The 21658-nt window shown below is 42.3% G+C and overlaps 1 protein-coding gene across 7 annotated transcripts in view; it reads right to left on the bottom strand.

The window, feature by feature from the left end:
* Disp1 (dispatched RND transporter family member 1) overlaps positions 1-21658 on the bottom strand; it is a 154536-nt gene that overhangs the window by 75588 nt on the left and 57290 nt on the right. For 6 of the 7 annotated variants that reach the window (XM_026779841.1, XM_005348926.2, XM_013346992.2 and 3 more), the window contains one exon: positions 21096-21229. The exons of the other annotated variant lie outside the window; for it this stretch is intronic. The gene's annotated coding sequence lies outside the window, so the exon portion shown is untranslated. The remainder of the gene's footprint in view (positions 1-21095; positions 21230-21658) is intronic. 7 annotated transcript variants of the gene reach the window in all.

Here is a 21658-nt window from a genome sequence, read left to right as displayed (position 1 = left end):
ACCAAGAAGAAGTTGGGCCTGATAATTTCCTAGCAACCCAGCTACTGATGAAGATGAGGCAATAAATAGGATCATTCAAGTCTAGGAATTCAAAACTAGTTTGTGTAAGAAAGTGAGACCCCACCCCATTTTTAAAATAATCTCAAAACAACACCGAAATTAAAACCATCTCAATGTCTCTTCCATAGTGCAGGGAGGCAGTACTAGTCCCAGTCACGTGACGCAGTCCCTTTAGGCCTCGGTGCTGAAGGTCTCAGAAGCCGTCCACAGTGGTAGACTCTTCTAGTCTGTCAGTCGCAATGTTTCACGTTACGACTCAGTAGTAACCGCTCCAGCGCCAGTGTTGTGACTTGTGGCTGTGACACAGCCTAATCTGCTGGGCTTCCCAAAGACTGGGGCCAGATAAAGCCTACAGAAGTCATCTGAGCCACTTCAGGAGAGAAAACAGGGTTCCTCGTTAATATAGTCCAGGTCCTACTCACATAACCTAGATTTGCAGTGCTTTTCTGATACAAGTATGGAAGGAAAATGTTTCATGTGCTTAAACTCTTTAGTTACAAAACTTGCAACCTAGTCTTATCATGAAAATGGCCTGACGTGAAGGGAGCAAAGCACTGGTTTAGGTGCTGTGTAGTGGCATTTCAGTTGTATTTTAATAAAGCTTGCCTGGGGATGAAGAAAGTAAAACAGCCCTACTGGTCAGCCTTACAGCCAAGCAGTGGTAACATATACCTTTAATCCCAGTAGCCACACTAGTTGCCATAGAAACTGGGTGTTGCATGCCTTTAATCTCAGTGGAGTATGCTTTTAATCCCAGCTCTAGAGAAGATTATAAAACAGGAGGAGACAGCTCTCAGACACAATCTCACCCTGAGATTCCTGGAGGCAGGATTGCCATTTTGGATTTAGGTCAAGGTAAGAGCCAGTGGCTGGCTGCTTTGCTTTTCGGATCTTCAGGTTGAACCCCAATTTCTCTCTGAGTTTTTATTAATCGTGCTTCAGCACTGAATTGGTAAAGAAATGCCAAAAAAGATCTTACATTATTATTTTTAAACAAATGTATGTGTACTTGTGTGCGTGTGAATACTATCATGACATGTATGCAGTGTAAACAACGTGTGAGAATCAGTTCTCTCCTTCAACTATGGGGTCCTGGAGACCAAACTCAGGCCACTGGGCTTGCCACCTGTATTAGCAAAACCATCTCATCAGTCCTTATAGAATTACCGAAAGTAAGAAAGGGTTTTATTTCCTAGGTAGGGCATTGCACTGGAATTCCAAGTTAAGTTAGGAACAGAGTACTGCCAGGATGATCTTTGCCTTAAAACAAAACAGCAATACACTGAAAAGAGAAATTCATACTACAATATTAGGAATATTGGTCAATATCCAGACTTTGCAAAGGCCTGTCATTGCCAGTACCTTACATAAGAGAATGGAAGAAGAGCTCTTAGGAGCCTCAAAAATTAAACTTGCAAATTCTTTGTTTTGCTGAGTCATAAGAATTCTAGTCAATGTTCTGGAGATTTCTTTAGGATCACAGTCAGAACAGTCCCCAACCTCAGTGAAGGACCATTATGCACTCCCTCTCCCATCCCTGCGGGACATTAGACAATGTTCCTTGCTCTGCCAAGGGTGATGCCTTGAAATTCCTATCCACACCCTACTGGCTTTGCAAGGAATCAAGCCAGCACCAAGAATCAAGCTCAGAACCTTTATACAGAGAAAGATAGTTGCCACAAACTTCTAAAAACAATTCTTATTCTTATACAAAATTAAAACACACCTTCTAATTTCATCAAAGAATTTAACTTTGGAGGTCAGCAAGATCATTTAGCAAGTCTGATGACCCAACTTGGATTTCTGAAACTCAAGAAAGAAGGAGAGAAGCAACTTCTGAAGGTTTCTCAGACCTATACACACTCTGGCACAAATATAAGGGCAGAAGCACGTCATGTGCGCACACAAACACTTTGGTACATGTACAAAGGCAGATACTCATCACGTATGCACGCACACATACACTCTGGAACATGTACAAAGGCAGATGCACGCACACATACACTCTGGAACATGTACAAAGGCAGATGCAAACCACATATGCACACACACATACATACACACTCACACATGTACAAGGACAGACATATACACATATAGATACACACAGGCAAATACACAAATGCATGCACACACACATAGGCAAATGTAAAAACACATGCGCATACATACATGCACTCATCCCCCACAGATATTTCAATGTTTTTTAGAGAATTGTAAGTATTGGAAGCAAATGCTTTTCTCAATGCTAGCTTTTGTCATTTTAATAATACCTGCAATGATTTAATCAACTCAGTTAGCTTCCTGTCATTATAACAAATATCTGAGAAGCCAAGCAGAGACTAAAATCACAAAGAGAAAGACTTATCTGGCCATGGTTTGAAGGTTTTAATACAGGGTTGACGGTCCCATTGCTGTTGGGCCTGTGATTAGGCACGAAACTACTCACCTCATGGCCAGGGAGTGGGAGAAAAGAAAGGGCCCAGATCCCCTCCTGGGAACTGGGAATGAACTGCAGACCTCCCATTAGGGCCCACACCTTAAGGCTCACTACTTCTTGTTGACATCAAACTAAGGACATGGCCTTAAACAGATGGGACTTTGTGGACAACTGAGAAAAAGTACTGAAGGTGGCACTGAGGACAACTGGAGCTGAACTCAGATTTGAAACACCAGGAGTGGATGAAAACTCGGTCTTTGTTACTCTGCTCTTAATGACTCTGGGACTCTTGACACTGAAAGCCTGAGTCTTCTTGTGCTCCCCATTACATTTCTAGATCTGAAGTGTCTGTTCTTACAGGGATAGGTGACTGTGCCTTTTCCTCTTTCTAGTTAAACACTTTTGTTTATTATTATGTGTATGTGCATACCAAGGCATGCATGTTGGAGGGGTCAGAGCACAACTTACAGAAATCTGTTCTCTCCTTCCACCATGTGGGACTTGGGGACTGAATTCAGGTCATAAGGCTCGGTGACAGCGCCTTTAGTCACTGAGCCATCTAGTCTGCCTGCCTATGCCCATTCTGAGAGAGTACTAATGAGACGAGGAAACAGGTAAGGTTCCAGGGTCCATTCTGTCTACCTGTTTCTGAGAACACAGACCTTTGAACTGTTTAGAGAAAGGAAAGGATCCACTAATAATAATGTGCACAGCTCACAGGAATGGTTTTTTTTCTGATCTTAACTTCAAAGTATAAAATTAACGTCCCTTTGGTACAGGTTTTGAAGGCAATTACATCTGCATATAGTAATATATGTTCATTTCTGGATTCTGGAAGTTGAAATGTTCAACTGAGCATTGCACAGCTCTAACTAGTGAAAGATTTTAGTACTCAAAAATAACTTCTGAGAACTTATATCTTGACCCTGCTAATAAATAACTCTAAGTGGGGGAGAGCGGTTCAGTGCCTGCCTCTGGCTCACCTGTAGGTGAGAAACGCACAGGTTATGCACAGACCACACCCATTCCATTTGCTCAGTGTGTACAAAGGTTATGCACACAGACCATACCCATCCTACTTGTTGAGTGTGTACTTGGAAACGCACTCTCACTCTCACGTACAAAGTCTGGAGTAAACAAATAACCCCATGTGGATTTGTGCTGTACCAAACAAGAAGCGTGAAGTACAAGTAGTGAGGACGCCTTCCTCCCCTCCCCCATGCTAGGGGTTGACACAGGGCTTTGTGGGTGTTGGCAAATTCTCTCCTGCTGACTATATCCTCAGTCACCTCTTTTGTTCTTTATTTACCTTCACTGAATGTTTGACACTAATAACTGGTGACTTTTCTGTAAAAGAAAAGTGTTACAAGAGAGCAAAGGGAAAGTGGAAGACAACTTCACAGGAAAAGCAGCCCAAACACTAGGAACCAACTTCCTTTCCAAGACGCTCTCACAGGATGGTCACATCCCCAGAATGTGGTCGGACAGAACCCTCTCCACCCTCTGTTGACACATTTAAGCTAATACTTGATATTATCTAGCCACCAATGAAAATAGATCTTAACTCATTAACAGCTTCATTAATATCTTAATTTTATATTTCACTTCTAACCATTTTGTAGGAAAGCATTTAAAGAGTATAGCTAACTACCCAGTACCAGAAGTCTGTGAGGTCACTCCTCACGTACTTGCCTAACACTTCCAGTCACTGCTTTTCAAGACTTTGGAGCACAATCAAAGCCACCTCAAGAGCAGGTCCTTTCTGTTCCATCCTCCCTGCTGTACAGGGCAGGCAGGCAGGCCGCCTTGCACACTGCCTCCAGGCCTCAGACCACAGCACTGCACAGACAGCGGTGCTTCCACATGGCCACGCCAGACCAGAGCCCACGTCCCTATCACTGCAGTGCACCTACCTACCACGGGTGTCTGCGGGGAACCTCAAATAATCATATAAGTTCAACAAAATTTTACTGAACCGTAAGAATATATTGTGATTTCCTTTTTTTTCTTCTGTTGTCTAATAAGACAGAAGAATAATTACACTTAAAAAGGAAGATTTTGACTTCACAGCTCTTTGCTCTTGACAATCATGTTGATTCTACTACTTGAAGGCTCTCTTAGTTTCTCATTAATTTTTAATTGGCATAGTTATACATATTTATAAAGTATGATGTGATACATGCATTAATTTATAAGGATCAAATCAGGGTAAGTGGCATTTCCTGTCTCCTTAAACTGCAAATTTTTATGCATCGTTATAGCATGTATCAGCTACACACAATAATGGACTTCAGGAGTGGGGAAGAGTTCAGTCAGTAGAGTGCTTGCCTCACGGCATGAGGATGTGGGCACACACCCACCCCGCCCTGGACAGGCAGAGACAGGAGGATCCCTGGGGCCTGCTGGCCAGCCGGCATAACTGGTGAGCTCTGGGCTCTCCTTAAGCTGCATATTTTAGTAGACTTTATAGCAGATACTAATTGCACAGAAGTGCAGCTTTTGTGACTGGGGAGATGGCTCAGTTGGTAACACTTCTGTGCTAAGTGCTGTAAAAAGACAAAATTAAACCCAAATTAATCTTAGCTGCAAACACATGGTGATTCTTGGAAATTAAACTGTTTAAACAAGAAAAATAAAGAGGCACCCCACCCCAACCAACAACCATACTGAAGAGACTTTTCCCAGGGTAGAAATGGACATGTAGTGAATCTACTTCTCTGTGGGGCCCTTTTCAAATGCAGTATGCATAGAGTGCTCACGAGGTAAGGGTCTAACAAGGACGCCACCATTACACTGCGCAGATCTGCTCCATCAGATGCTGGAGGTTTTAGAAAGCAATTGCTGGTGGTTACAAGTTGTTCCTTACTGCCTCTAAGAACAAAGGGAAGAAGGCATCTGTGGGCAGGCAGCGACCCTTGTGTCCTGGGGTCTGTGGAGCTGAGTAAGTGCAAGACACACACAAGTGTCTAAGAGTCAAAACCCACAGCCTGTTAACTCAGGTAAGAAGAGAAGCGAGGTGACACCACGCATGGACAATGGTAACATTTTATTCACTTTTTCAAGTAGGATACTCTCTAAATTCTGAAAGTCCTGGAAATAAATTCTAAATCTGTATTTTTACTAATGCTTAGCTTTAAATATTTATTAATATTCTAGTAGCAGCATGAATGAAGTCATACAATATTTCTAAAACTAATAGCCCCATGGATTAAATGAAATTTATTAATGATAAAAGAAGCTTTCACACAGACCAAATTAATTCAATTCTGTAACTCCAGTAAAGCACACCAAAAGCGCTCATGTAACTGCAATAAAGTTTGATGGATGCTCAGTTTGGTGCTAACACAGCAGGTAATAGATGCAATGAAGGCATAAATCACAAATATGAAGCAATCTTAGCAAAAAGTCTAAATTTTCTCAGAAACTGGCCAACATACACTTATGAGCAAACTTACACATTCCGGTAGAGGCCGGCTAGTGATGTTGAGGACAGGCAGGCAGCCTCTGAAGTTATTCTTTAATTAGCTATTTCCAAGGCAGGGCTGATGACTGTTTGGAAATGAGGCTCGTTCCATGACTCTGTCCTGTGTCACTGACATCAGCACACAGCTGCGTAAACAGATTTCCTATGACACACTCCTCTACCACAGGTGCAGGTTTCTACTCCCACCATTACTAATGTGCTCTTCAGACTACTATGATTTAGAACTCAAAGTAAAGAAAAAGCTTTTAAATTATTTAGCTATTTGTAAAATAAAATGTCAACCTGACAGAACATTTATCATCTCATGATCCATCCTATTTTTATTTGTTTTTATGTTCTAACTTGTTTTAAAATGGAGTATGATAGCTTTTTATTTTAGATACAGAAGTAATAAAATCTCCATCAAAAGTCAATAGCATCAGTCTAAAATTATCTGATTTGCATTCACCAGTAAGCACAGTTAACAGCATGAAAATCTTGCTTTTCTAGGGACAACATACAGTTGAAATAAGTAAAATATTCCAATACTATAATTAAATAAAGAGAAACCACTTCCTTGGTGAAGACAGGGTCCCTGAGAAAGTGCAGGATAAAGATGTATTGCATTTCTAGTTCTGGATTTTTACTAAGTATCACATTCTAAGGAACCATCTCAGAAAGGAGTTTTGAGATACTTTTAACACTGAATGCTAGTGCATTCAAAAGAACTGGCAAAGCCAATAGTACTAATATGCAAGCAGCATCCTTGGTGAACTGCAAAACAAGGACTTTGGGAATGACTTCCCATGCTGGATGGTCACTTAAATCAGAGCTTGGGAATCTTGTGCAAACCAGTTTTCTATCTACCAAGTCATTCAGACATCAAACGCGGACTTTACTTTTTAGTTTTGAAAATACAAGGAAGGTTTAAACCTCACATTGACAAGTACTCAAACACCTTCCCTTCCTTAGTGGTCTTACTTCTAGCTGCTGCCCAACACCTGGGAGCTCCGTCCTTCCCGATGGAGCCGTGTAAAGCAGACCACTTTTCCTAAAAGGGTTTGAACTCTAGGGGCACAACTCGGGGGGGGGGGGTGTTTAGTAGGACCTGAATGCTGCTGCCACATACACACTGCAGACAGGGAGAACTAAAGTCAGTCTAAGCACAAATTCTCGGTCTCTTACTGTGGCAGTGCCATATTAGGTCTTTAAACAAACAGGAATAATCTTTTCCTTAGCCTGGCAGCCGCTATATCAGAAATGTGTAGTGTTAATCTTTGGTATATTTGGAAGCCATTCTCAAACACGTGGAACCATTAATTTTTCATAGTGTAGACTAAGGTCATATGATATCTGACGTTTCTAACCAGTGGCGACAAATGGGGCTCAAACAAAAGGAACATCTGAAAATCAGCTTGCAGCTTCATTGTCCATCCACTGTAAGGGAAGAACACTACTAAAGCCTTTGTTATAGAAAATATACAACCCAAGTTCACCAATATTTTAGTATATATACTTATGTAATATACTTACATTTTTACTGTGAAATACCTAACTGGACATACGAAAATACCTATTTTTGTTAACAAGGATTCTTTTAACTCATGTCCTCCATCTGATTCAAGTGCCTTCCGGTTGGAATACATGGGTTTATAACTCTGGGTAAATAACTGAGAGATGTACAGTCTTAGTCTCGGAAGGCCCCTAAGCTCTCTCACTTTCGTAGTACCTTGTTCAGTGCTGTGAAAACATTATCTCATTGCCTGCTGCCCTCCATCCCAACTGCTGTCAGCCTCAACCTTCAGACTTGGTGTTTCCGTGTAGCAGGGGCAGTCTTCGATGCTTCGAGTTCATCTCAAAGCTACCACCTATGCCTCTGCCTCCTAAGTGCAGGACCACAGGTGTCTTTTGTGAGGACTTACTCTTTTCCAGTCAGTTAACTATTTCACACCTCTCCCCGGTTCCCCGAACCCCTCATTCTCCTCTCTCCGCCCTCACAGCTGACTACTTCACAGCCACACTAGTCCCACCCTCGGAAGAGATCACCCACCACGTACCACCAGCATCTGGTTAGCGTTCTATAGCCCCCGCTGCCCTCCTTTCTCTCATCTCTGTATTTCTGTGTCTTTAGAGCATGCACATGCATGAATCTGAGCATGCATGAATCTGAGCGCATGTGTACAGGTGTGTGAACATACATGAATGTGGAGGCCCCAAGTTGACATCTGGTGAGTTCCCTCAACTGCTCCACCCTTTTCTGAGGCAAGACCTCTGGTTAAACCTGATCTCACAGCCAGTCTGCCCCCCCTGGTGGTGGGAGTATAGGCGGCTCCATATCTACCTGGCTTTTAAGTGGTTTCTGGGGATCTGGCCGCAGATCCACATACTTTCAGAGCAAGTGCTGTACAGGTACTTTGTCTGCTGAGTCCCTCCCCCACCCGTCCTCGTCTCTCAGGCTATGTGTGCCCTAGACCTATCTGCTCTCACCTACTTAAGATCACTTCGTCACCGAGTCCCCATCCATCCCCACTATATCCCCAAGTCCTCTACCAGACTACACATTAGCTTTCAAATGTGTCCTTGTTTTTCTCTTTTTAAAACAGCAAAAACAAGCAAGACCCTACCCTTGATCCTGCGTAGTTCAGATGTCTCGACAAAGCCACGACCTCATCTTCTACTCACCACCCTGCGCATGAGACAGCAGCTAAGCGCAGTTTCTGAAAAACGTCTTCACAATGTATTTTCTAAAAACATATTTATTTTCCCTAGGAACATATTAAACATATCAAAGTTCAAACAGCCCAAGAAACAATTTCTCGCATCCTATCAGATCACACTGGAATAAAAACCACCACTTCAGAATGGGACCTCATCTGGGAAGAGAAGTTGTGGATGTCACTGATTTGGGTGGATTCACTCTAGAGCAGAATGCCCCTAAGCCAAAGGACCAATGTCCTTCTAAAAGAGGGAACCTGACACAGGAAGTACACAGGGAGAACACACTGGGAACAGACGGTGGAGATCAGGGTGACGTGTCCCTCCACCAAGTAATACTAAAAACTGCAACAAATGCCCAGCAGACAGAACGGAACCAACGGCCCCTCAGCCTTCAGAAGGACCAGCTGCACTGGCACTGTGACCTTAGATTTTCAGCCTGCACACTGACAAACCATAAATCCCTGTGGTTCAAGCTTCTCAATTTGCCGCACCTGTTACAGGAGCCAGCAAAGACGTAGACACAGCTCCGCTCGGCACAAACTGTCCCCTTTTCCCACATTCTCGCCTTGTTACTCCCACAATTAACTGTGCAGCCACGGCAGCTTTACTGTCTCCTTAGGGCAGCTATGTTTACCTGTGATGAATTGTACTCATTTTGATCTCCTCTACTGACCATAAAGTAGACCAAGCTAGGGTCTAACAGCTCTCCCCTGTGTTGCTGTCTTTGAAGGTCTAATTCCTAGCTGTGATGTTATTCTTGCTTATCAACTTGACTACATCTAGAATTAATGAAAACCCAAGCAGCTGGGCACACCTGAGAGGGATATTTTCCTTAATTAAATCATTTGAAGTGGGAAGACCCACTTCTAATCCAGATCTTTGAGGTGGGAAGATCCACCTTTAATCTGGACCACACCTTCTGCTGGCAGCCTGTATAAAGGGCATGGAAGAAAGAAGCTTTTGCTCTAACCTGCTTGCCCTCACTCTCACTGACAAGTCCATTCCTTCCCTGGCATTTCAGCCGACTTCTTAGGGATTCTGGTATGTACTGAAGACCAGCTGAGACACCCAGCCTCGTGGACGGAACAACTACTGGCTTCTTGGACCTTCCATTGGTAGACAGCCATTTTTAGACTTAGCTGGAGCACAACCTGTAAGCCATTCTAATAAATCTAAATAACTAAATATGAAGACAGAGGAGAAGATAGATTCATTCTGTATGCTCTGTTCCTCTAGAGAACCCTGACTAATACGCTATCTGAAATTACTTTAGTTCTTAAGTACTTATCCAGTGCTTCCTTCTCTACAGAGCATAACCCCAGGACTGTCATTTGTGCCCAGCTTTTGGGGGCAGGCTCTGAAAGCCTCTTTTCAAACAGTCTTCAGAACTGCCGAAAGCACTTGCTGGGGCAAACAGTTTAGGTTCACCACCAATCAGTTCAAAGACAGCCCATCTACAGGCGCTAGACGCCAAGCAGCTGGCTTTCAGAGGATTAAACACTAATTTATTTAACACGAGCTTGCTAAGATATTGAGGGCCTTTTCTTTCATTCTTAAATTTTCTTGACCACAAAAGGATCCCAATACCCTTTCCCAAACTCCCATAGTGAGAAATAGGAAACTTGCCACTTGAGTGATAAATGGGACTGAAATCTCAAAAAAAGGGAGGGGGAATTTCACAAGTAAAACACATTTACTTTATTTTCAAGATTAAAATACATATGCAAACACTAATAATTAATTTCTTACAACTCTTTGAAGTAGAAAACACACACACACCCCAAACTGACATGACTACTACTTAAGAGGTTGTAACTGAGCGATTGCTCCAAGTCCCTATCATTTTATACTACCCAGTCTTGAGCATTCTTGCTCAAGAATAAATTTACTTAAAGTATATACTTTTACTTTTTAAACCCAATGCAAATAGTAAAGAAAATTTTACTTTAAGAGTTCCTTTCCTTCTCCTTAGTTTGTTCAACATATGGAACAACATATAAGTAGAGTTTAATATACAGCACCAAACACACACACACACACACACACACACACACACACACACACACACACACAGGGATTTGTTCTTCCTTGTTCACATCCATGTAATAAGTGCATAGTCCAATGTTAACACGTGATGCTATGATTTTATGACTGCCCAGCATATCTAAAATTAAAATTTACTAGCCTCTCTCCATCAGGCACCCACCACTTAAAAGTAAATTGAGGAAAACTCAAGCAGAGTCATGTTAGACTATTGCAAGAAATCCTAAAAAGCTAAATGGTCTTCAGTAGAAAAACATAAACTTGGTTTGAAACGCCAGCTTGGTTCTAAGTAGTTTCTATACAACTTATAGACAGGTTCATTCTGCAGTTCTGCGCCAAACTCTGAACTGCAGAAAGTTCAACAATGTTTCAGGGCCTTGCAGGCACCTGAACCTGGGTTTGATGTGAGCGAATCACACGACACTCACTCAGCAGGGTCACATCTCTAACAGGGTTATAACCCAAACCCTGTTCCAACCTGCCAAGTTATGAAAAATGATCGCCATTCTCAATGGCATCCACATTTTAAGCTCAAGAATATTAGAAACAGTAACAATGCAACATTTGGATTACTTAGTTCAGGAAGCCATTAAGCCAAACTATTTATTAAAACAGAAGGCGCCGACAAGTTGTGTTTTAAATCAAATCAACTGAACAATGTAGACATTCTAGTTACGACTGGAAGATGATAAGCAGGCAGGAAAAGAAGGGCCTGAACTTCAGGTCCTCAAGCAACTATTTCAGAAATGTGCCTGTCTTAACAAGCAGCATTTTAGGGTGTAAGAGGGTAACACATACCAGCTTTCAGTTCCCATCTCCCCATCAATCTGACGCCAGAAAAGAAATGCTACCTTGGTATTCCTGAAACCGAACCTTCAGTTTCTGTGAGCATTTTTCCCTTTCTACCTAGCTTAAAAAAAAAAGTTTCAAGACATATTTCAAGTTGTAAAGTTGTGCCATTTATCAGCAAACTGACCATCCCTCAAAACATCTGCAGTTAAATACGCCAGAGTCCAAAAGAATTCTGAGACACATCACACCGAACTGTAAATTCCATAAGGAATCATTTGAAACAAGGAACCCTTTACTTCTAAGCAAAGGAGACCAACTGCAAAGATCTCCCTTGAAGCTGTTTAAGTAAACATGAGGCTTCAATTCACTTGCAGCAACTCCCAACTCCCTCTCAGTAAAGGAATTTTCTTTCAAGGCTTTGTAGGTCAGAGACCTGGCCCACCGGAAGGAAAGGTTCTTCAAGGGAAACACAAGAAGATGGCCTCACAACAGCTCTGCCATGAAGTACACTAAGGCTGCCTATGCCTTTGGGATTGGCAGGGCTAGTCTGTGGGAGCTAGCTCCAGTCTGTACTCACTTGCCCTCCATACTGCGTTCATCCCCTTTAAAAAGCAATGGCAGTGTTATTCACCAGGAAGACCTTGCCTCCTCACAGTCCGTGGCACTCTATCTGACAGTGCACTCGAGACTGTTAGGGCTGCCCCAAAGGGTGTCTGTGTTGAAGTGCTAGTGGGTGGCACTCACTAGTGAAAATGACTGGATCATGAGAACACACTGATTAGTTCACAGTGGGTGGGCTGTTAGGAGGTAAAGCTGACTGGAGGGTATAAGTCACTGGAAATGTGTCCTCACAGGTAAGCCTGGTGTCTCTGCCTGCTGTTTACAGGTGAACACTCTTCCTCCACCATGGTGTACTGCCATATTCTACCTCATCACAGGTCCAGAAGCAAGAGTCACATGAAACCCCAGCCAAGTAAATCTCTCTTCCCTTAAGTTGTTTACATCAAGAAAAGACAGCCTTGGATTTTCTTTTTCAAAGAAAATACAGTATAAGACAGTCTCTAACAACAGTTCAGTCATCCAAGTACATGAAAATTTCCTCCTCCACTGGACTGTGTCCTATCACTATTCTATTGCTGTGACGAGACCATGATCTTGAGCAAGTCTTATAAAAGAAAGCATTTAATTGAGAACTTGCTTACAATTTCAGAGGGTTGGCCAATTATAATCACGGTGGGGAGATGGTAGCACACATGGCACTGGAGCAGTGGCCATGCCTGGGCCACAGACCAAGACAGAGATTCTGGGTTTGGCATGGGCTTTTGAGACCTCAAAGTCCACCCTCAATGACACACTAACTCCAACAAGGTCACACTTCCTAACCCTTCTAATCCTTTCAAATAGTGCCACTCCCTGTTGACTAAGCATGTGAAAGCATGAGCCTCTGGGGGCCACTCTGATTCAAACCACCACAAATTGGCAGGTTGGAATATTTAATGAAGGAAAAGCTAGTTTTTCCATCATACTCTAAAAGCATCTAGTAGATGTTTAATCAAAACATCATGAGACATGAATTCCTGCATCTACAGCACATGAATACAAGCTAACAGACACAATAGATGAAGCTCTCATCTAATAAACATGTTACCACTCTATCCTTGCAATTCTCTAAGGACTCACCCTTCCTGCATCCCAGAATTAAGTTCTCTGTCATTAGCATGAGAAAAAACCAAGGGTTCAGATGTGTCAGAGGCCTGTCTAAGTCCGGGAGGTTACTGAATGGGCCTCTCCCTCGTGTCCTCTCCCTGTGGCAGAGGGGCAAAGAATTGTACGTTGTACAAAGATGTCCTAATAGTTTAATGTCAATTTGACATAAGTTAGAGTAATTTGAAAGGAGGGAGCCTCAATTGAGAAAATCCCTCCATACGATCCAGCTTAAGGCATTTTCTTACTTAGTGACTGATGGGGGAGGCCACTGTGGGCGGTGCCATCCCTGAGCTGGCGGTCCTAGGTTCTATAAGAAGGCAGGCTGAGCAAGCCATGAAGAGCAAACTAGTAAACAGTACCCCTCCCTGGCCTCTGCATCAGCTCCTGCCTCTAGGTCCCTGCCCTGCTTGAGTTTCTGCCCTTGCTGCATGGATAATCAACTGTTATATGGACTGTGAGTGAAATAAACCCTTCCCCTCCCCAAGATGCTTTTGGTCATGATGTTTCAGCAATCAGTAGTGACCCTAAGACAAAAGGCAGCAATTTAAGCCCACACATTTGCACTATGAAGTATTTTCAAACTTGTTCATGTGTCCTCCAAGGGTGGAGTGTCAATGGCTAGGTTAGCAATCTGTGTTACCATAGGTGATAGAACCTTTAGGTCACCAGGCTGAGCCTTGAAGAATGCATTGTTTGCTTTTGTGCTGCCATGACCAAAATACCTAACAGGAGCAATCTAGGAGAAAAAGGCCTATTTTGGCTCTTGGTTCAGGTTCTTGTGCATCATGGTGGCAAAGGCACGACAGCATTTGTGATGTTCATGATGGCAGAATCATTCCCAGTGCAGCAGGAAACAGAAAGAGCTTGGAATACCTTCAAAAGCCTTTCCCAATGAACTAGTTTTGCCATCTAGATCCCTCCTCCCCAGATATAGCCAGCTTCTGGGAACAAGTTTTTAAAACAAGAACCCATGGGTCATTTCAGATACAAATCATAACGAAGGGGAGAATGAAACCCTGGGGCCCTCCTCTCTTTTTGCTTTCTGGCTGCAACCAAGTAAATAGGCCTCCTACAACACACGATCCCACTGTACTATAATGTGCCAGCATCAAGTACGAGGCAACGGTACTCTACCTCCGGTATTCTATTGCAGTACCAGAAAGGGTCTTGTAGTACGATCTACTGAACATCAGACTGGTTCTTTGTAAGATACTATACTATAAAACAATATATATATATATATATATATATATATATATATATAATTCTATATTACAAATTAGAAATTCCTTTGCTAGAAGAAAACAGTACCGTAGACATTTTGAAAAAAAAAATTCAACCAAAGGTCTGGGTATCACAATAAAAGCATAAGCTTTCAACTTTAAATAATCAGTTCATATCTGTTATTAATACTATCAGCTAACTGTTCATTTATTTTGCTATCATGTTTACTAACAGAAAGGAACAATAGATTTGAACAATTTATAAGAAACAAACACTGAGCAGATTCCATCCCATTAGTTTATCATTTTTCACTAAATTGAAAACAGAAACAAAACAAAAGGCCTTCAGTAGACTTAGCAGGACAAAATGCAGGCACCTTAAAGGAAACCTAAGTGCTACATCAGCTGGAGACTCCCACCTAAGGCATAATCAGGGCAAACAAAGGAGACATGGTGTCATGCCCCAAATCAGACGCTGGGCAACTCTCCCTGAGAAGAACACCCTTCTGAGGCTACAGCCAGGCAGAAGCACCTCTTTCTTTCTCAGCATAAGATTAAGAAAAATGCTATGTGCCCCAGGGGCCTTTCTGCGGGAGCTGCACTGCAAAAGGGCTCTCATAACAATATAAAGTCATAACAAACCCCTTACCCTCCTTCTTTCCGGAGCATCCAGAGATTTCCCAGGGCTCAGATGCTGCATGGTATTTCAACAGGATATTGGAGCAGACAGGAAGCCCCGGTGCTGCCCATTAAGTTACACATTAGAATGCCTCACAACAATGGAGAATAATTAGAAACTAGTTATTTCTCATGAAATGTTACTTACACTGACATGCAATATATTTTATAACAAATCAGTGAATAGGCTCTGCAAGAGTTGTCTTAATTTCTGCTGAGGAACAGCTGGTAGTTTTAACTCAAAAACGGTTTGAGATCCTAAATTTTTAAGAATCTAAGGCACTGGTTCTCAACCCTTTGGGTTGTGATCCCTTTGGGGTCACATATCAGATATTTATATTATAATTCATAACAGTAGCAAAATTACAGTTATGAAGTAGCAGCAAAAAAAATTATAACTGGGGTTCCCCATGACAAAATTGTACTAAAGGGTTACAGCATTAGGAAAGTTGAGAACCACTGCTCTAAGAGGTTCTGTAGACCAAAAGGTTTCAAATACGCTGCTTCGGGGGGTAAAGGTGGATAAGAAGAGGGAGAGACAATGCTAAGGAGGCAGCACACAGTAGACTTGGTTGTGGGCCTAGAACACGTGAGGCAGAAGCAGCCTGGACTGCCATGCAGGCTGCATGGGGATAATGCACGTAGACTCACAGCCATATCCCTAGAAGATGAGTGTGCCTGCCCCTGGTTCTGGCTAAACTACAATGGTGATCATAAAACATCTAAGAATCAGGCACCGTGGGAACATCCTGAGATTTGTATTTAGTCAAAGTGGCAGGACTATAACATCTGCTCTCAATATCTTATTTCAAAAGAAAGTCATGGGTGGATTATAAAAAGGAAGAAAACATGAAGTTGGGGGCAGACCGGGGTAACTGGAGGAGTGAAATGGGAGCAGGTATCATTACATTTCATGGGATACACATACAAGACTTTAGAGAATCAAGAAAAATATTTTTAAAGGAAAGCCATCTTTTTTTGTGCTGTCCAATTATAGACTACAAACGTTTTCTATTCCAGGGCATGCATGTATGCACATACACATACAAATTAAAATATTTAAAGAGGCTGATGAAGTACAAGTATTTTAAAGCATTCTAAATTATTAACCAGTAATTCAAAAATGATCACTAAATAATTTTATTATTAATTACTTCTTTGTTAATACAGCGAGAGCAGCACATGGCCCATGCTTTAACAAAGCCTCATGTAGAGAAGTATGGTGATAGCACAGGCTGGGTTCTAGTGTCAGTTACTCTAAGTACTTGGTTTAGGGCTTTTCCCACACACACAAAGCTCTTGACTAATGCGGGGAGCCAAGGAGAGAAGGTACATCTTCAGCTGTTTCAAATTATGATATTTCTTGATTAATTCTATTCATTAACTGTTGCAGGTTGTCTTCAAGTACTAAGTATTAATTTAAAAAATTTTAACTGCTTGTCCTGTGTGGCTGTCCTCATTGCCAACTTTGGGGACTTAAGCTGCACCCCCTGCAAAGATCATTCTGGTTGCACAGAGGTGCAACCCCACCAGCACAGAGGTGCAGGAGATTTCTCACCTGCCTACCCAGCTGCTCCCGTCCTTGGAGGAGGGGCTCGAGAATACAGAGGCTGGAAAAGAGGAGAGGGATCTCCATCTATCTATGCAGCTATAGGTAAGCTCTCCTCCCTGATGGGCAAGGCTTCGCAGGTGCAGCCTGTGTGAGGCGTGCCCACGCCCCTGTAAGTAACCCTCACTTAGGCTCTGGAAGGAAGCCCAAGCAACTCATTGATTCCCCTGAGTGAACTTTGATGGAAACTTTCCTTGGGATCTTGGGAGGAGGGGCAGACATTACGTCTCCCCATGGAAGGAATTTTAACAACACTGCTGCTAGCGGTGACTTCATCAGCTAACATTTCAAGAGACAATCTGCACAGTAAGTGAGACTGATAGCTGTAACAGCCATGGATCTCCTAAATGGGAGAACGGGATCCACAGACAGGAAGCCGGGCTAGGACGCTGGGCCCACAAAGGCTCATCACAGTGTGAATGCCATTCTCAGGCCCCGCTTCAGATCCGCTCACCCTGAATCTGCTTCAAGAAATGACCTCAGAGAATTCTCATGCACATTTGGATTCGATGGTGCTGCTGCAGACAGATGTGAGCATTTACATCTCGTGAATGCCCAGGATCTGAGAATCTAAACACCTACCCACTGTTCAATAGCAAATGGATAGATAGATGATCCTTACTTTGAAAAACCTGAATTTCTAATAATTTTTTTTTTACACATGTAAACCTAGGAAGATGGAGGTTCTAAGTTATTTTCTCAGGGTAAAGTTTTATGCTTACAATGACTGGGTCAGAGATTAAGGATACTTTTGATACAGAATATATAATACTCAATTATAAAATGCTTTAATACTTTCATTATTTTGTCAATTCCATGGAAAATGAGGCAGAAAAATGAGAAGTGGACAAAATACACTGAATAGGCCCTTTCAACAGGAGCAGGTCAGAGGGAGCACAGAGCACAGCCTTCTCTGCCACGTTCAAGGCAAACCTCCAGTCACTTCAGGGTGATCTACAGATTGCCCAGGCCTCTTCTTCCTTTAGGCAGAGATATTTTGAAATCTAACGCAGGCAGGAGAGGCGCCCATGCATGTCTCCTTCTGCCACTCTGCTGCCGCACTTCTACAGACTTCATTCCTGGGTCCCACCCAGGCAGTGAGAAGGCATGCTCCTCTTGCCGTGCAGCTGACAGTGACCCAGGAGCCCAGCAGCGTTCTCAGCCCAGGCAGTCAAACTGTGGGACTGGACCTGAACACTGACACACAGTGGGAGTAGTTTTTGATGGAGAATTCCTTTATTCTTGGTTAGTTTACAACTTATATTGCCTGTGGGAAACAGGCACAAAGAGAAAGTGACAAAACCTAAGGGGCGTCCATGCCCACCTCCCACGGGAAGCAGACAGTTCTTTGTATGTTCACGGATACTTTTTAAAGACTTATGAAAACTTCAATCCTACAGGAAAGGAAATACCTGCTATTTCTCCAAATGTTAACTGCTCAGTGTACATACCCATCTCCACTTCAGACATCCCCTTTTTGTTGGCCCAGGTTTGTGCGCCCTTTGTAAATATGTCTACACGTTAGATGCATAGGCACAGACAGGCTTGTGAACACATATGAAGTATCCACTCACTAATGTGTCTTACTGTGTTGATTTTTAAAGAAAGAATATAATGTATGTCTTCTCCAAAGTCTAGAACTAAATATTAAGAAGACAGTTGTTTTCCTTTAAACCATAACCAAGGACATTAATGTCCTGTAGAAACCTTCAAGGAATCAAAACAACTGAAAATACTGTGTTGATGACTTTACAACCACAAGTTATAGTAAAGACCAATGGACTTTTGTCAACAAATCCACCATAAAGCCGAGAGCTTAGCTTGGGAAGCAGGAAGTCAACCTTTATTGAAAAACCCATTAACGTGAGCAGTTGAAATGCTACTTAATCAGGAATATTGACAAATCCTACGGATAAATACTAACCTAAAAGTTTCCTCAAACCAATTAAAACTCGTTTTCTTGTAGACAGAACATTTTCTAACACTCTTTCAGACATTGTATTTTAGGGGACTCTCTGCACACAGGAAAGCCACATTTTCCACAGAACCACCTTAGTAAGTTCCATTAAACAGGAAAACATTATCCTCTCTTTAAAAAAAACCAAAATTGTTCCCTATGATAAACAGCCTTCCCACAAAACAAAAACAAAACAAACAAAAACCTCTCTCCAAGGCCCGTCCAGTTCCATTCCCCAGCACTGGAAAGGTCCCTGCAAAGGCGATTTTAAATAATTAAGTCCGCTGGTTTTCTGATTACTAAAGTCTTTGCACGCTGAAGAAAAACTGAACCATATAGGACAGCAGGGAGAGAAGCAGGGAGCAATGCCCCCCAGCCTGAAGCACAGATTTCCATCTATATCCCCAGTCCTTTGCACACGTCCTTTCCAAGACATCACTAAGAGTGTGGTCAACGCTTGCCCTACTTCTGCCAACACAACCCCTCAATTGTTACCCTTTATCAATGCAAGTGAAAAGATTTATAACTGTATTGTACAGATTCGGTGTCAAACACCCCTACTATGACTGAACTTTCAGGTGGCTTCTGGGGTTTTTATATTTACAAAAAAAATTCTCATCCAAGAATCACCTGGGTGGTGATATCTTTATGTGTGACTATTTGCTTCTTTATTACAGTTTCTTCAAGAGTCCTACTTGTGGCTTTCTCAAATGTCTACCCAGAATACCCCCCTGGGCGTGAATGTTTACCTCAGCAAGTCTTCCCAATACCTACACTATTCTGTTACTGCCAACAACTGCTTCTAAGAGAAGCTTATGTTTCTTTGATTATCAAGTCCTTCTTTGTTCTGTTTTGGAGGGCAGGGTCTCACCATGTAGGTCAGGCTAGCCTTAGACTTGTAGAAAGCCCATATAGGCATATGTTAGCACACTGGGCACATAAATCCTTTTCTCTATGTGCTAGCAACATGCACATTCTCTCCAGGAATTGACTTTTTGAGCTTTTGTTTTATGTGTATGGGCGTTTTGTCTGTGAACCATTTGCATGCCTGGTGTCTCCAGTGAAGAGGCCAGAAGAAGGAATCTGATCCCATGAAACTGGAGTTACAGACAGTTGTGAGCTGCCGTGGAGGTGCTGGGACTTGAACCTGGGTCCTCTTAAAGAACAAGCAGTGCTCTTAACTGCTGGGTCACTGCTCCAGTCCCAAGAAAACTGGCTTTTGATCTTTTATTAACCTGTGTTTCCAACAATGTAAGTAACATTGTCCTTTCTGCTAACATTAGAGAATTACTGTCTTGTTTTAATCTTCTTTTGTTTGTAAGTTTTAGGACTTAGAAAATTAATTTGGGCTGGCATAGTCATGCATGGCTACAAGCCGCCTACTCTAGAGACTGAAGAAGAATTACTGGAAATTAAGAGTTCAAGGCCGGCCAAACAAGACAGAATAACCTGGTTTCAAAATAAATATATTTTTCGTAAAATTTAAGACATTTTTCATAATCTACAAAAACAGATATATAAATACACTAAAATTTATCAATCCTTCATAATAACAAGGTTACCAAATTTCAAAGAAGGCTCATTTATTTCAGCTTTGACGTCCTCCTCACATCACAGTGCTTATTACTCACTTGCTAATCAACACTAAACACACTCGAGTATGATAAACAGGTACCCGGAGATTTAAAGCAACTCAGCTTATTTTGTTTGGTGGGGGTGGAGGTGGGTGTGAAAATATGGCACTGCAGCTTTAAACAGCTCAACAGCCACGCTGGGTGTCATAGTGCTGAAGAAGCGGCCTAAGAGACATTTTAAGGCACACTATGCACTGACAAGGACTTAGAAGTCCTTCCCTGACAGGGCCCACTTAAGTCTAAGGTAAAATCCAGAGCCCTGAGTCTCTCCAAGGGCAAACTAACTGTACAAGAGGAGAGGACAAAGCAAACAGGCATGCAAGCTGCCCAGTGAGCGTCATCAATGAATGTATTCCCTTCACTTGTGTGCCCAAAGCAAGGATGTACACCTAACCTTACACACAAAATCACACCATTAACACTAAAAAGTAGACCCTGATTTCCTATAAATTAAGATTATAGATGCTGCCTCAGAGATCTGTTTACGAGGCTAGGAATAGCCAGGTGATGGTGGCGCACGCCTTTAATCACAGTACTCAGGAGGTAGAGGCAGCCGGATCTCTGTGAGTTCAAGGGCAGCCTGGTCTATATAAATGAGCTCCACTCCAGCCAGGGATACACAGCGGACCCTGTATTTAAAGAGTTATAAAAGACATTTGAAAGTTGTTCTCAAAAGTAAATGAAATTATACAACATGTAACATGTTTTTTTTATAATGGTTTATGTTTATAAAAATGTTTCCCTACAATGTGGCAAGTGATCCACTCCTACCTTCCACATGGATGGACACCTTGGCTGGGAGGGTCACATGATTCACCTTAATGCCAACCCCAGAGCACAGCTCCTCTCTGCAGACCGTCAGTCACTCGTCTTCTGTAGCCACTGAGTGAGCAGCTGGAGCCAGCCTAAGTATCAAAAAACCGCTGGTTAGAAGCAGGTAACACGGTAGGTAACTAACGTGCCAGGAGATGAGAATAAACAACTTACAAAGTTAGTAATAGGCTTGAAATCGCTTACACATAACAAAACTCTGTTCCAATCAGCAAAGTGTGGAAATGTATTTGTGCCTGAACAGCTAGGAGGCCTCTCTAAAGGGCGATTATAACTACAATCAGACTTCCTGCACCTTTCAGTCCTTTCACCTCGAAAACCACTGCCAGGGGCGTTTACTCCATGACTAAACCTAAAGTTTCAAAACATATATACAAGGATACATGTTATATCTATCTATCAATCAATCTATCTATCTACCTACCTACCTACCTACCTACCTACCTACCTACCTATCTATCTATCTATCTATCTATCTATCTATCTATCTATCTATCTATCTA

Source organism: Microtus ochrogaster, chromosome 6, assembly GCF_000317375.1.
Source record: "Microtus ochrogaster isolate Prairie Vole_2 chromosome 6, MicOch1.0, whole genome shotgun sequence".
NCBI classification, from domain to species: domain Eukaryota; kingdom Metazoa; phylum Chordata; class Mammalia; order Rodentia; family Cricetidae; genus Microtus; species Microtus ochrogaster.
Note: the sequence above shows the minus strand (reverse complement) of the source record. Positions and strands in the feature narration are given on the sequence as shown.